Genomic DNA, 16,850 nt, shown 5'->3' with positions numbered 1-16,850 from the left:
TTAGAACAGCTTCGTGGAAAAGATATATAGACTTTTCTCAAACTTATGACTACATTCATAAAGCAATATAAATATATTACATTTACTGGTTACCTGGGGTAATCCATTATCATTTCTTTCTAAATCTAATGTGATTTCCAGTTTCTCTATGTTTAGCATAGGTGAGCTACACAGACATTACCGTAACTAACAAGGGGTGAATCCCACAGTAATAGCCAGGTTTTCACAAAATAAACAATCTGCAAACCTGTGTCTTATAACTGCATTCATTTCTCACTCATAGGTCTGTGCGCTAAGTTGACTCTACTTCAAGTTCAGGTATGTTCTGCGTGTCTCTCACTCTGGGGTCCGTGGTTACCTGGACAGATGACTACTACTTCATGGCAGATCCTAGATACTCAAGAATCCAGTGCAAACTCTGCAAGCACATTTAAAGCCTCGCTCACGACATATATGCTAATTGAACAAAGCATACCATGACAAGCCTGAGACATTGGGGTAGAGGTGTATACTGAGTCTGCTTTACCAGAAAACATTGCAATGTCATGTGCATAAGGATATGGATGTATAATCCTATGACAAAATCAGCAGAGAAGAATCGAGCACATTAATGCAAGCTACCATTCTACTAAAGACACTGTACAGTAGCAGATTTCTTAAAAAGAACTTTTCTGACGCTACTCACATGTGTTAACTTGTGTTAACATGTTAACTCAGGGGTTGGCAAACATTTTCCATGAAAACCCACTTGTAAATATTTTGAGCTTTGTGGGACATACGGTCTTCATCACAACTCTGATGTTATTGCATGAAGCAGCTACAGAAAAATGTAAATAAAGAAGTGGGTCTGTGTTCCAATAACATTTAGTGTATGGACACTGAAATTTGAATTTCATGTACCTCTCATGTGTTACAAAATATTATTCTTCTTTTGATATTTTTCAATCATGTAAAAATATAAAAACTATTTTTAGCATGTGGCTTGTACAAAAACAGGTAGTAGGCCAGATTTGACCCAGCGGACATTGTTTGATGACCCCTGTATTAGCCGCTTAACCAGCCAAGTCCTTAGCATTTATTGATCATAGAAGACTGAATAATAGAAAGAAAAGGCAATAACCAAAGGGTTCAAACAGTTGAGGATGTAGAATACATACACGTAAGAACTATCTAGGAATATTTGAAAAATAATATATATAGGAAGGCAAGTCCAAACTCATGAATGATAGGAGATAAACTCCAAGGAGAAATTATTCAAGTATATTATATAAGGACAGAATTCCTTGAAAAAGTAAGTTTTATAGATGAGGACACAGATTCACTGAGTGATTAACCTATTCTTTCTTCAAACACTGAGAACGAAAACTTTTAGGAATAATACAGGTTCCAGTCTACAGTTTATTTTATTTTATGGATTTTTTTTCCTTTTACACATTAAATAAAACTTACTACTCTTATTAAAGTTGTTAGTATTGTGAAAGCAATCAATACAATTTTTAAAAAGTTGAAAATAAAAAGGGAAAGTCACCACCCACAGGCTTATATAACATTAAATAAAACTTATTACTCTTATTAAAGTTGTTAGTATTGTGAAAGCAATCAATACAATTTTTAAAAAGTTGAAAATAAAAAGGGAAAGTCACCACCCACAGGCATCCTCTGTTAACAGCATGGTATGTAATTCTCGAGCTTTTTCTACACATACACCCATATGTTTTATTATTGTTTATTAAAGTATTTTATTATATCTAGTGTTTAGCAATTTGTTTTTTTTTTTTAATTTGGAAGTATACTCTAAACATTTTCTCACATCAGTATGAATAGTTTTGTATTATTATTATTATTTGTTTTTTGTTTTTGTCTTTTTAGGGCTGCACCCACGGCATATGGAGGTTCCCAGGCTAGGGGTCAAATCAGAGCTACAGCCACCAGCCTACCCCACAGCCACAGCAACGCCAGATCTGAGCCACGTCTGCGACCCACACCACAGCTCACAGCAACGCCGGATCCTTAACCCACTGAGTGAGGCAGGGATCAAACCCGCAACCTCATGGTTCCTAGTCGGATTCGTTTCTGCTGCACCATGAAGGGTACTCCGGTTTTATATTATTTTGACAGTGGCACAGTACTCTGTAGCACAGGAACACCTTATTAATGTATATTTAGGTTATTTCCAGTTTTTCCCCTATGTTATGTAATGTTGTAATAAATAGCCTAAATATTTACCTAAATTAACTATTAAATTTTAAGGAAAGTGGATTTATGGATCAAAGCATAAAAACAATTGTTTTCCAAAGGTTTTTATGCTCAATGTCACTAGTATTAAATCTGGTATTAAAATCAAGATAGTCATTGTTAGGCAGTTGGCTGGTGATATGAGGATTTGCAGTGTTGACCACATATAACATGAGAATATAATAATACATGTGGGTTTGTTTGTTTGGTTTTTTTGGGGTTTTTTTTTTTTTTTTGGTCTTTTTGCATTTTCTAGGGCCGCACCTGCGGCATATGGAGGTTGCCAGGCTAGGGGTCCAATCGGAGCTGTAGCTGCTGGCCTACACCAGGGCCACAGCAATGCCAGATCCAAGCTGCATCTGCAACCTACACCACAGCTCATGACAATGCTGGATCCTTAACCCACTGAGCAAGGCCAGGAATCGAACCTGCAACCTCATGGTTCCTAATCGGATTCGTTAGCCACTGAGCCACGACAGGAACTCCAAGTTTGGGTTTTGTTTTTTTTTAGGGCCGCACTCACAGCATATGGAAGTTCGCAGGCTAGGGGTCAAATCAGAGCTAGCTGCCAACCTTCAGCACAACCACAGCAACTCGAGATCTCCCATATGTATGGTTTTGTACATATATGAATAGGGTGGGTAAGGGAGAGAAAGGAGCGGAAGGGAAGAGAGAGGAAAGAAAAGGGAGAAGAAATTTAATGTGAGAAGCATTCAAATCCAATGCAAAATGATATGAGATATTATACAAGAAGTACTGGTTGTACTTGAAAAACCCTTTCTGAATAGCCAGGTATACTTGTACTGATTTGTAAATGAAATGTAAAAAACAAACTGCAACTGCTCAAATACAAATATATCTAAATCCTATAAAAATTTAGGTAGTATTTTTTATAAGGCATACCAGTGTACCATTAGTAAATTGTTAGGCCTAAGAATTTTTAACTACAATCTGTTAACTTCATGCCCTTTTCTAAAGAAATCATTAAGAGCAGTGGTTCTCAGAGTTCCTGCTGTGGCTCAGCAATAATGAATCTGACTAGTATTCATGAAGACACGGGTTCAATCCCTGGCCTTGCTCAGTGGGTTAAAGATCCTCTGTTGCCGTGAGCTGTGGTGTAGGCTGCAGATGCAGCTCTGATCTGGCGTTGCTGTGGCTGTGGCATAGCCCAGCAGCTACAGCTCTGAATTGACCCCTAGCCTGGGAACTTGCATATGCCACTGGTATGGCCCTAAAAAGACAGAAAAAAAAAAGAAAAAGAAAGAAAGAAAGAAAGAGCAGTGGTTCTCAACAGGGGTAGTGGGTGACATAGTTTTATATCGCTGTGTAACAAATCACTCCAAAATATAGTAGCTTAAAAACAACAGTTCATTATTATTGTTCACAGTTCTGTGGGTGAGCTATGCTCAGATGGGCAGTCCTCTCTGGACATCTCTTATGCCACTGCAGTTGGATGCTGGCTGGGGCTGTGACTCATCTGATGGGCTAAGTGTCCAAGATGGCTCCCTCCCAGAACGGGCAATTGGTGGTAGTTGAGCTGGGTGGCCACATATGGCCTCTTCTTGTAGTTTGTGACCTTCACAGAATGTTGGCTGTGCTCTGATCAGGGATGGAGTGTCCTGAGAGTGAATGAACACTCCCCAAAGAGAGTGTTGCAAAAGTCCCAGGTAAAAGTGAGAAGGTTTCTTATGATCCAACCTTAGAAGTCCCAGGATACTTCCTCTACTATATTCTTTTGTTTCAGCAAATCATTCAGGTCTTCCCAGAAGCAAGGAAAGAAGCATTAGATTCTATTAGGTATATGGAAATTCCCCAGCCAGGGATTGAATCTGAGCTGCAGCTGCAACCTCTGCCACAGCTGTGACAATGCTGGATCCTTAACCCACTGTGCTGGGCTGGGGATTGAACCCACACCTCAGCAACCACCCAAGCTACTGAAGAGACAACATGGGATCCTTAACCAACTGTGCCACAGCAAGAACTCCAAACTCAACATTTTGATGGGAGAGCAGCAAGTTACATTGCAGAAGTGCATGTGAATGGAAGATATTATTGTGGCCATCTCTGGAAAATGTAATCTGCTACAGCGGGGATTTGGCAGGAGTGCTCTGAAATTGTGGACTAATTTGTCATATGTTTACATCTTTTTCTGAAGAGAACCTTGAATATTCATAAGATTCTGCAAGGAATCTGACCAAAAAAGGAAAACAAATCAATCACTGATCTAGGTAGATTGTGATCTATTATATAATTGAGTTTATTCTGTACTTTAATATTCCTTTAAAGGCTATTTAATCTCTGCCACTAACTTGGAATTGTTCAGCATCTAGTTGTGATTCATTAATAAAATCATCCAATTACATTTTTTAAAAACAAGTCAGAATAATTCCCGCAGTGAAAGTGTCCAGAAGTTAATGAAACTCAGTAGATATACATACACTCACATACATGTATAAAAATATGCTCTGAGAGTTCCCATTGTGGCTCAGCAGTAACAAACCCACCTAGTATCCATGAGGACGTGGGTTTGATCCCTGGCCTCGCTCAGTGGGTTAAGGGTCTGTTGTTGCTATGAGCTGTGGTGTAGGTCACAGACATGGCTCAGATGCGTGTTGCTGTGGCTGTGGTGTAGGCTGGCAGGTACAGCTCCAATTCAACCCCTAGCCTGGGAACTTCCATATGTTATGGGTGCAGCCATAAAAAAAAAAATTTAAATTAAATTAAATTAAAAAATGCCCTGAATTTTAAAGAGGGGCTTAATTAAATGGGGTTTGTATTTTGGACCACTGTTCCCACTAGAGCTACCGATATTGGATACTTAGAGAATTCCAATCAGCTATTAATACTCTACACACAGTTCAAGAGAAACTTCCTTTTAGACCCCTGCAGCACAGTGATTTCTATCATAGAGCATGAGATTTGATTGCTTTCTCTCAGCATATGTAATTATAACTTATTATTGATCATAAAATTATCTGGTTTTTATTATAGCATTTGACTCTGTGACCCCCCTAGAATCCCTGACTGCCTCAGAGAAACTCCATTTTGTGTAAGGATTATTTCTGTTTATGCCCCTCTACTTGCTGTTAGTTTCATGAACTTATCCCCTCTGGATTTTGATGGAGGTGGGAAAGGGAGGGCAGAGAACTTGGGAGGAGATGCAGGAATCATCAGCCAGCCACATTCTTCAATGGAGGTTAGTAGAAACACTACATCACTCAAAAAACCAACCATAGTCCTTTGCTTAAATACGTATGCAAGTTTAAGGTATAGAATTAATTAACACAAGGGAATTTTGTTGCTGCTGCTATTGAAGTTGCTATGTCACTTAAATTTCTTTGTTTGGCATGTTCATTTTTCCCATCACCCTTTCTCAAGCAGTGACCTCATAAAGATATTGGGTCAGCTGTCCCATAACATTCTGGATTTCGCTGATTTTTTTCAATTTGTTTCCTATTGTCTATGTTTCTGTAACTGGAAGTTGAAATATAAAGGCTTGATTAGGTTCAGGGCTAATATTTTTGGCATGGAAACCTCACAGGTGGTCTTATATGGATGGTACTTTATATGACACATGAGGAAGTATACAAAATCTATTTGCCTTTCTTTTAAAGATGCATGTTAATCAGTAGTTGTAAAGTGGTAAGGTGACCTTTTGGCTCCCTCAGAATATCCAGTTCCTCATTAATATTTAGCTTCTTAGTTTTAGCATCCATAAATGTTTATTACCTGAATCAATTATTTCATCAGATGTTGTAGAATGGTGATTTATTCTAATTCTTTCATTCCTTCTACATTTATTAGCTAAAATATTTCTGTAAGAAAACATTCCCTTGTCAACTAGCGCTATTTTGTAATTTGCAAACAGAGTTTTCACAGGAAAGGCAGATCAAAATAATGTTTTCCTTTTAAATACTAATTTTCAGAGTACAGATTGACTACTTTAATAATGACAGATGAATTGTGTTTGTTGTTTTCACTTTTTCTTTAGAGTATCATTATAATCATGGATATTTAATCTGTGTGTTTCAGTCCATTGCCATCATCTTCCTTTTGATGGCAGAACTGACCACCTTTCACCAATGTACAGCTTCCTTGCTTTCTAGCATAACAAGATTATCTAGTCTCAGCCTATCATTTGCCACCCCACATATGGAACCAGCATCTCACCAAGAATCACTGCTCGTTTTAGTAGGGAATAGTATTCAGAGCCCATAGTTTGGGTGCTAACATTCTTGTTATTACTGAGTTGCCATTGCTACCAGGTCTTTTCAGTGATCAGAGTTGGTATATTTTAACATTTTGCATTTTAAAATGTTTCAATTTTTTATGTTTTAAAACATTTATATTCATATCTCAAATTCAAGTATATTTGGATCCGTGGGACAAGATGGCAGAGGAGTAGGGGGACACGCTCACCCTCTCCCACAAACACAACAAAAAAAGCACATCTACAGAATAAATGACTCGCACAGAACAGCAACCCATCGCTGGCAGAAGAACCTAAACTCCAATAACGGCAAGAAGTTCATGACATTACTGGGCAGAACGGGAGAAAAGAGGTGAGAGAAGGTGAATCCGAGCGGGACGGGCGCTCCCAAAAGGGAACTGCGGAGGAGAAAGGGATCCCGCACCCTGGAAAGTCACCTACACGGGGGAAAGATCAAACGAACCGGAGGAATCTCCAGATGCAGAGAAGAGTGTAGCAGTAAGTTGGAGTACGGAAAAGCCGATCAAGAACCGAACAGACCATCTGAACTACAGGCACAGTCACCAAAAATTGAGACGCCTGGGTGGGGGCTGGACACCAAATCCTCGGCTCCAGAGGTTAGTCCCCAGGAAAGGGCCGGGGGACGCCTGGGTGGGGGCTGGGCACCGAGACCTCGCCTCCGAAGGTTAGTCCCCGAGAAAGGGAGGGGGGGATGCCTGGATGGGGGCTGGGCACCGAGACCTCGGCTCCAAAGGTTAGTCCGCTAGAACGGGCTGGGGGGGGCGGGGCGGAGCGGAAACTGCTTGGGAGGTCTAGAAACTGTTTGACGGGGCAGAGACTGCCTGGGAGACTAGAAAACAAAGCTGTCGCCGAGGAAGAGAGCAATACTCTAGGGGCGGGGAAGTGGAAAGCTGCATCAGAAGGAACCTGAGAGAAGAGCCTGGTCTGCGCCCGTGCTGGGGAGGGGAGAGAAGGGGTGGGTCCCCATAGAATACCCCCCACTCCACAGCAAGCTTACAGGCCTGCTAGCTAGCTGAAAGCTGTGCTTCCCAGTGCATCCCCTCCCCCCACCCCCGCCACCCCCTACGCTCTCGCGAACCTGGGGCTGCCTGTCATCCAGGAGGGCTGGCCTCAACAATTGCCTGAAGCCTACCACCGCAGGGGCTGTCCCTGCACAGGCCTGCTTGCCCTTTGGAGGGGCTACACTTCCGCAGAGCAGCACCAAACACCACCAGCCCCCGAGAAAAGGCCTGCAGCCCAGAAAAGCTAGAACAAGCCTAGCCAGGCCTTGAATAGATCTGCCTAATTCTCGGATGGTTTTTCTGAGTCAGGCTGCCCCGGGGAGGAGCCTCTTGGGTTTCCAACGGCCCTGCTACCCGCCCAAGCCCCCAGGGGGTGCCCCACTCCCGTGGAATAGCTGCTCAGCACCACCAGCCCCCTGGAGGACCCCCTGCAGCCCAGAAAAGCTGCAACAAGCTTGGCCAGACTGTGAAAAGATCCACCTACATTCGCAGGCCATCCTTCTGAGTTGGGCTGCCCTAGGGAATAGCCTCTTAGGTTCTCAGAGACCCAGATAGCTGCTCCAGCCCCCAGGGGGTGCTGCACTCCTGAGGAACAGCTGCCCAACACCGCCAACCCTCTGCAAGAACCCCACAGCCTAAAAACACCAGAGCAAGCTCTGCATGACCAAGTGAAATCTGCTACCATCGTGGTGTGGACCTCCCAGTCCTGTCTGCCCTCAGGAAGTCCTCCTTTGCTTCAAAGAAACACTCTTAGCCCCATCAACACTCCAGAAAAGCCACACTGCCTCAAAAAAGATGGACCAACAACGCCAGCCCTCAGGAAATATTCCACAGCAGTGACAAGGCAAACACTGCCCGATAACAGAGAGTACAACTCCCTCAGGAGAAAGAAAACAACAAACAAGATGAAGAAGCTGAGAAACCACCCCCAGTCAAACCAACAAGAGAACTCACCTAAAACAGTCAACAATGAAACAGATCTCTGCAGTCTGACAGACCTGGAGCTCAAAAGAGAAACAGTGAAAATACTGAAGGAATTAAGACAAGATAGGAACAGTAATGCAGAGACCCTCAGAAAGGAACTAGAAAATATAAGGAGGAGCCAAGAAAAACTAGAACATTCATTGGCAGAGATGCAAACTGAACTAAGGGCAGTAAAAACCAGAATGAATAATGCAGAAGAACGAATCAGTGATATGGAAGATAGAATAATGGAAATCACTCAATCCGGTCAACAGACAGAAAACCGAATCAAAAAACTGGAAAGCAATATAAGAGACCTATGGGATAATATAAAGCGGGCCAATCTACGCATAATAGGAATTCCAGAAGGAGTAGAAAAAGATAAGGGGATGGAAAATATATTTGAAGAAATTATCGATGGAAACTTCCCAAATCTAAAGGGTACTGGGTTCAAGATACAAGAAGCACAGAGGGCCCCAAACAAACTGAACCCGAATAGACCCACACAAAGACACATCATAATAAAAATGGCAAAAGTTAGTGATAAAGAGAGGATCCTAAAGGCAGCAAGAGAAAAACAGAATGTTACTACAAGGGAACCCCATAAGAATATCAGCTGATTTCTCTACAGAAAAACTAAGGCCAGGAGGGAATGGCAAGAGATATTTAAAGTGCTGCTAAAAGGAAAAAATATGCAACCTAGAATACTCTATCCAGCAAGAATATCATTTAAAATAGAAGGGGAAATAAAAATTTTTTCAACAAACAAAAACTAAAGAAACAGCAACAAAAACCCAGGTTAAAGGAAATACTGAAAGGGCTCTCTAAACCAAAAGAAAGGAAGGAAAGGGAAGAAAAAAGAAAGAAAAAAAAAAGAAGAAGAGGAAGAACTAGGACTGAGGAAAACAATCAGAGAGCAGTCACTCACAATAAGCCAGCTACAGATTAATCATGAACATGCTTCAAACAAAATAAAATTAAAAAGAAAAAAATTAAAAAGAGTCATAAAAACCATAAAATGTGGGCAAGGGATGTTAGGAAGTAAATAACCCTTTTGTTTGTTGTTGTAGTTTCTCTAATTTTAATATAAAGTGTTTGAACTTACAGGACCATCAGGCTAAAAACAAAATTATGGGAAGGGGTTAGCATACTTAAAAAACAGGGCAACCACAAGCCAAAACCAAATATTGCATTTGCAAAAAATGAAAAAAAATACACTCAAGCAGATAATAACAGGAGACAATCCAACCAAAAAAAAAAAAAAAAAAAGAAAGGAAGAATGGAGAACCATAGAATCAACTGGAACACGAGATTCAAATGGCAATAAATAATCATCTATCAATTATCACCTTAAATGTCAATGGACTGAACGCCCCAATCAAAAGACACAGAGTGGCTGAGTGGATAAAAAGGCAAAAACCTTCAATATGCTGCCTACAAGAAACTCACCTTAGAACAAAAGATACATATAGATTGAAAGTGAAAGGGTGGGGAAAAATATTTCACGCCAATAGACATGACAGAAAGCAGGAGTCGCAACGCTCTATCAGACAAAATGACTTTAAGACAAAAGACATAAAGACAAAGAAGGACATACTTAATGATTAAGGGACCATCCAAGGAGAGGATGTTACTATCGTAACAACTATATGCCCAAATACAGGAGCACCACATACATACAACAAATATTAACAGACATAAAGGGAGATATTGATGAGAACACAATCATAGTAGGAGACCTTAATACCCCCCTCACATCAATGGACAAATACTCTAGACAGAAAACCAATAAAGCAACAGAGATCCTAAAGGAAACAATAGAAAATTTAGACTTAATTGATATCTTCAGGACACTACATCCAACAAAAGCAGAATACACATTCTTCTCAAATGCTCATGGAACATCCTCAAGAATCGACCACATATTGGGACACAAGTTAATCTCAATAATTTAGGAGCATAGAAATTATCTAAGTATCTTCTCTGACCACAATGCCATGAAATTAGAAACCAACCATGGGAAAAGGAAAGAGAAAAAACCTACTAAACAACATGCTACTAAAAAACCAATGGGTCAATGAGGAAATCAAGAAGGAAATCAAAAACTACCTTGAAACAAATGATAATGAAGACACAACCTCTCAAAATCTATGGGATGCTGTGAAAGCAGTGCTCAGAGGGAAATTTATAGCAATACAGGCCTTTCTCAAAAAAGAAGAAAGATCCCAAATTGACAACTTAACCCTCCACCTAAATGATTAGAAAAAGAAGAACAAAAAAGGCCTAAAGTCAGCAGAAGGAAGGAATATAAAAGATCAAAGAAGAAATTAATAAAATGAGACTCAAAAAACAATAAGGAAAATGAATAAAACCAAGAGCTAGTTCTTTGAAAACGTAAGCAAAATTGACAAACCCCTGGCCAGACTCACTAAAAAGAGGAGAGAAAGAACCCAAATAACCAAAATTATAAATGAAAAAGGAGAAATCACAACAGGTACAGAGAAATACAAAAAACCATAAGAGAAGACTATGAACAACTATATGGCAACAAGTTTGACAATCTGGAAGAAATGGACAATTTTCTAGAATCTTATAGCCTGCCAAAACTGAATCAAGTAGAAACAGACCAACTGAACCGACCGATCACTAGAAATGAAATTGAAGAGGTCATAAAATACCTCCTACAAATAAAAGTCCAGGACCAGTAGGCTTCACAGGTGAATTTTATCAAACATATACAGAGGAATGGTGCCTATCCTCCTTAAACTCTTTCAAAAGGTTGAAGAAGAAGGAATACTCCCAAAGACATTCTATGTGCCACCATCACCCTCATTCCAAAACCAGACAGAGATACCCACAAAAAAGAAAACTATCGCCCAATATCATTGATGAATATAGATGCAAAAATTCTCAACAAAATCTTAGCCAACCGAATCCAACAACATACCAAAAAATTATACACAATGACCACGTTGGGTTCATCCCGGTTCACAAGGATGGTTCAACACTGCAAATCAATCAGCATCATACACCACATTAACAAAAAAAAGTCAAAAATCATATGATCATCTCAATAGACGCAGAAAAAGCATTTGACAAAGTCCAACATCCATTCATGATCAAGACCCTCGCCAAAGTGGGTATAGAGGGAACATTCCTGAATATAATCAAAGCCATTATGATAAACCCACAGCAAATATAATCCTCAATGGGGAAAAACTGAAAGCCTTCTCACTCAACTCTGGAACAAGACAGGGATGCCCACTCTCACCACTGCTCTTCAACATATTTTGGAAGTCCTAGCCACAGCAATTAGAAAAACAAAAGAAGGAAAGGCATCCACATAGGAAAGAGAGGATCAAACTGTCACTGTATGCAGATGACATGAATCTATACATAGAAAACCCTAAGGACATCAACCCCAAAACTACTTGAACTGATTCATAAATTCAGCAAAGTAGCAGCATATAAGATTAACATTCAGAAGTTGTTGCACTTCTGTATACCAGCAATGAATATTAGAAAAGGAATACAAAGATATAATACCTTTTAAAATCGCACCTCACAAAATCAAATAACTCGGAATACACCGACCAAGGAGGTAAAGGACCTATATGCCGAGAACTATAACATTTCATCAAAGAAATCAAAGAAGTGGAAAGAAATGGAAAGATATTCCATGTTCCTGGATTGGGAAAATCAATATCTAAAAATGGCCATACTACCCAAAGCAATCTACAGATTCAATGCAATCCCTATCAAATGACCCATGACATTTTCACAGAACGAGACAAAACAATCCAAACATTATATGGAACAACAAAAGACCCAGAATCGCCCAAGCAATCCTGGAAACAAAAACCACGAGGAGGCATAACTCTCCCAGACTTCAAGAAATACTACAAAGCCCAGTCATCAAAACAGTGTGGTACTGGTATCAAAACAGACAGACAGACCAATGGAACAGAAAGAGAATCCGGAAATAAACCCAGACACCTATGTGTCAATTAATCTTGACAAGGGAGGCAAGAACATAAAATGGGAAAAAGAAAGTCTATTCAGCAAGCACTGCTGGGAAACCTGGACAGCTGCATGCAAAGCAATGAAACTAGAACACACCCTACACCATGCACACAAATAAACTCCAAATGGCTGAAGACTTAAATATAAGACAGGACACCATCCAACTCAGAAGAAAAACAGGCAAAACACTCTCTGACATCAACATCATGAATATTTTCTCAGTCAGTCTCCAAAGCAATAGAATTAGAGCAAAATAAACCCATGGGACCTCATCAAACTGAAAAGCTTTTGCACAGCAAAGGAAACCCAAAAGAAAACAAAAAGACAACTTACAGAATGGGGAAAATAGTTTCAAATGATGCAACCGACAAGGGTTAATCTCTAGAATATATAAACAACTTACAAACCAGCAGCAAAAAAGCCAATCAATCAATGGAAAAATGGGCAAAAGACCTGAATAGACATTTCTCCAAGGAAGATATACAGATGGCCAACAAACACATGAAAAAATGCTCAACATCGCTGGTTATAAGGAAATGCAAATCAAAACTACCAGAGATATCACCTCACACCAGTCAGAATGGCCATCATTCATAAATCCACAATAAAACAAGTGCTGGAGGGGCTGTGGAGAAAAGGGAACCCTCCTGCACTGCTGGTGGGAATGTAAACTGGTACAGCCACGTGGAGAACAGTTGGAGATACCTTAGAAATCTATCCATAGAACTTCCATATGACCCACAACCCACTCTTGGGCATTATCCAGACAAAACTTACTTAAGAGACAACGTGCACCCGCCTGTTCATTGCAGCACTATTCACAATAGCCAAGACATGGAAACAACCCAAATGTCCATCGATAGATGATTGGATTTGGAAGAAGTGGTATATATACACAATGGAATACTACTCAGCCATAAAAAAGAATGCCATAATGCCATTTGCAGCAACATGGATGGAGCTAGAGAATCTCATACTGAGTGAAATGGAGCCGAAAGACAAAGACAAATACCATATGATATCACTTATAACTGGGATCTAATATCCGCACAAATGAACATCTGTCAGAAAAGAAAATCATGGACTTGGAGAAGAGACTTGTGGTGCCTGATGGGGGGGAGGGAGTGGGGGATCGGGAGCTTGGGCTTATCAGACACAACTTAGAATAGATTTACAAGGAGATCCTGCTGAATAGCATTGAGAACTTTGTCTAGATACTCATGTTGCAAGAGAAGAAAGGCTGGGGGAAAAATGTAATTGTAATGTATACATGTAAGGATAACCTGACCCCCTTGCTGCACAGTGGGAAAATTAAAAAAAAAAAAAATTCAAGTATATTTGAATATTTGATCTATCAAATCCAAATATTCACACAGTTCAAATTTAATCAAAAGTAACCTACTAAGGTTTTTTAAAATTTTATATTTGTAGCTCTTTCTTTTATAGTAAAAATTATGGTTCTTAACATTATCATTATGATAACTACAACATAAACATAACTGTTTATTTATAAGTATGCTATATATAACAACTTAAAATGATACCAGTAAAATGTAGTATAATTAAATATAGCAATATCACTAACATGACACTGAGAGTGAAGATTGCTTTGTATTTTTCTTAAGACTGTGTTCTACTAACGAACATTGTATAATACATCCTACGTTTGCAAGGACCTATGGGCCTAAGTATAGTCAAAAGCTTTTCCCTTGAGCAAGAGGAAAGTTCTGGCTAAGATAATGATCAGAATGACTTCAGTTTTCCTATCTCCCCTCTGAGTCCTGAGAAAAGAGGAGGAAAAAAACCCAAGGTGAGTAGAGGTTAAGGATGCGTTAGCCTATTGATACAGCATAGCCAGAGAACCCCGCCCTCCAAGACTGCTGGGTGATGCTGGCAGCCAAGGAGATACACCCTAATCAGCACTGAACAAAGACAGATGAAATACGAGACATGTTTATCTGTACTGAGACTGCACCCACGAGATAGCCAGACACTTTGCTGTAGTGATAGAAACATTTCATAGCAGTTTGGCACTTTAAAAGAATAAATTATATGAATGAAAAGTATATACTCTCCTCCCAGCCCCTAGATCATCCAAAACATTTCATTGGACAGCATGTGGCGCCAGCCTGACATTTTTGGATGCATCAGGGGCTTGTTGCTATTATTTATCTTGTTCTTATCATGTTGGCATTTAAGTACCTTATTGCTACACTTGAGAGAAAGGATCCCATTTCTTTGGGCGCCTGTTTTTTTAACCAGCTTTAACCAGTGATTCAGGAGCGCTGATATACTTGCTCTTTTAATTTTGAGCTGTACTCACATTTCTGCTGGGAGGCAACAACAAGGAAAAAACAGGCGAGGTTACAGCCCTCAGGGAGGCAGCGGGTGGGAGGAGAGTGATCTGTAAGGAAAGGAAGAAAAGGCTTTGGTTCTTTAGGTAAACTGAAATCTGTTTTTCCTCCCTGTGAGACACCACAAACTGTCTTGCTCTCTTCCCTTTTTACCTTTTTCTCTTTTGTTCTGCCCAAGCCTATCTTTACAAGCACAGAAAGGAGGAATGACTTCCTAGGGTCCCATTCTCTATCTCCCCTCTATTTAATTAGCTCCTACCCCAACCTCCACAGAAGGACTCCTGCTCCTGTCATCTCCACAGTCTGCAATTTACAATCTTGGAAATTCGCTTAGTTCAATCCATCAACATGAATTACTGGGAGTGTTGCAGAAACTGTGGCAGCAGAAAGAGATAAGCGGTACTCAGAGATGTGGAATAGCCAGGTTTATTTGGCACCAGTGCGGGCTCAGAGGAGCTGCCTCCAGAGTCTGAGCACGAGGTCTTTGTTCTGGGTAGCTTTTATACAACGCAGACTTCCTGGTCTCAAGGTTTTCCCATGCAAGCAGACCCAGCCCTCCCCCTTCCCGAGAGGCAGAGTTCCTGCCTAAGAAGCTGAGCAAACAAGATTACAAAAGTGAAACTGATAAACAATGCTTGGAGCAGGGTTAGCAGGGCTGCTAGCAAGGACATAAGGTACATAGTTGCTATAACATTACAAGAAGGGTGGTATGGGGTGAGCAAAGCTGCTGTCAAGCATGTAGCTGCCTCCTCACTGATGGGGGCGGGGGGGGGGTTTCTTTAGTTAAAACTCTTTCTTCAGGAGTAGTTTGGCCACTCTATTTCTTATTCTTCCAGCCCTTTCCTTAATCATTTATATTTGCAAAATATTTTCTTAAAGCAATAGTCTCAATCATTAGGAGTTCCCTTGTGGCAGAGTGGGTTAAGGATCCAGTGTTGTCATTGCCATAGCTCTGGTCGCTGCTGTGGCTTTGATCCCTGGCCAGGGAACTTCCACACACCACAGGCATGGCCAAAAAAATAGTACCAATCATTAATGTTCATATGGGATGATCGGCATCCCATAGAGAGCTTGCTAGAAATACTAGGTCTTCTATCCTATATTTAAATTTTGATCTAATAAGATCAGATCTAACAGAAGAGCCCTGGTGATATTGATGAAGGAAGTGCAAGGTTTGTACATTCAGGAAAAAATAGCTTAAACACATAAGGCATAAAGGAAACGTAGGATAGCCCTCAAATCCTATCTGCACTCTCATTCCACTGGGGAAGCCTCAGCAGCATGTGGGAAATTTGCCCATGCCTCATACAATGGAAAACTAGTCAGCAATTAAAAATAAAACACATTACAGAGATGAATCTCAAAAGCACTGTATTTAGTGAGAGAAGCCAGACACAAAATAGTGCCTAGGATAGCATTTAAATCAGTGGTCCTTCATGGGAGGGGGATTGATTGGGAAGTGATTTGAGGCAACTTTCTTACTGATGAAAATGTCTGTGTCTTGATTGACAAGGGAGTGCATGACAGGAATAAATGCCTTGTCAAAATTTATCTGTGTAAATTTATGATCTGTGCTTTTTCATTGCATGCAAATTGTATCTTACATTTTTAAACTTGAGTGTACCAATCTGGGGTAATAATAAAAAATTTTTTACCAATCATTTTTACCAATTTATATGCAAAAGGCAAAAAAAAAAGGGAAAACTTTTAAGATAAAGGATGATTTAACTCAGTGCTGCCAACATGGTATGCACTTAATAAAAATGTATCATGACTAATAGCCATGCAAGAGTGGTTCACTGCAAGAGTTTGTTTACAAGATGCCTACTTTCAGCCCAGCAATATGTGCAAATTCAGCACTGTATACAAGACTCAAATTTCCTAACTGCATAAAAATATTTTTAGTAATCCTCCATCCCACCAAGCTGGTTATATAGCCTTTTCATGGGAGTAAAATAAATAAAATCAATACCTTTTATTACTTCATCACCAGAAACTCTTAGTAGTACACCTAGATTCAAAGGCATAAGGATGTCTATAAGG

General features: G+C 40.1%; 1 long non-coding RNA gene across 5 annotated transcripts in view; it reads left to right on the top strand.

Moving 5' to 3' along the window:
- The window catches only part of LOC125123392 (uncharacterized), a 114,281-nt gene that overhangs the window by 84,255 nt on the left and 13,176 nt on the right, over nucleotides 1–16,850 (top strand). For 2 of the 5 annotated variants that reach the window (XR_007134047.1, XR_007134046.1), the window contains one exon: nucleotides 284–318. This is a non-coding gene — a long non-coding RNA (uncharacterized LOC125123392). Of the gene's footprint in view, nucleotides 1–283; nucleotides 1,748–3,979; nucleotides 4,698–16,850 lie in introns of those variants that run through there. The other 3 variants (XR_007134045.1, XR_007134043.1, XR_007134044.1) reach the window with 2 other exon arrangements.

The sequence above is a fragment of the Phacochoerus africanus genome, chromosome 3 (genome assembly GCF_016906955.1).
Source record: "Phacochoerus africanus isolate WHEZ1 chromosome 3, ROS_Pafr_v1, whole genome shotgun sequence".
NCBI lineage: Eukaryota > Metazoa > Chordata > Mammalia > Artiodactyla > Suidae > Phacochoerus > Phacochoerus africanus.
Note: the sequence above shows the minus strand (reverse complement) of the source record. Positions and strands in the feature narration are given on the sequence as shown.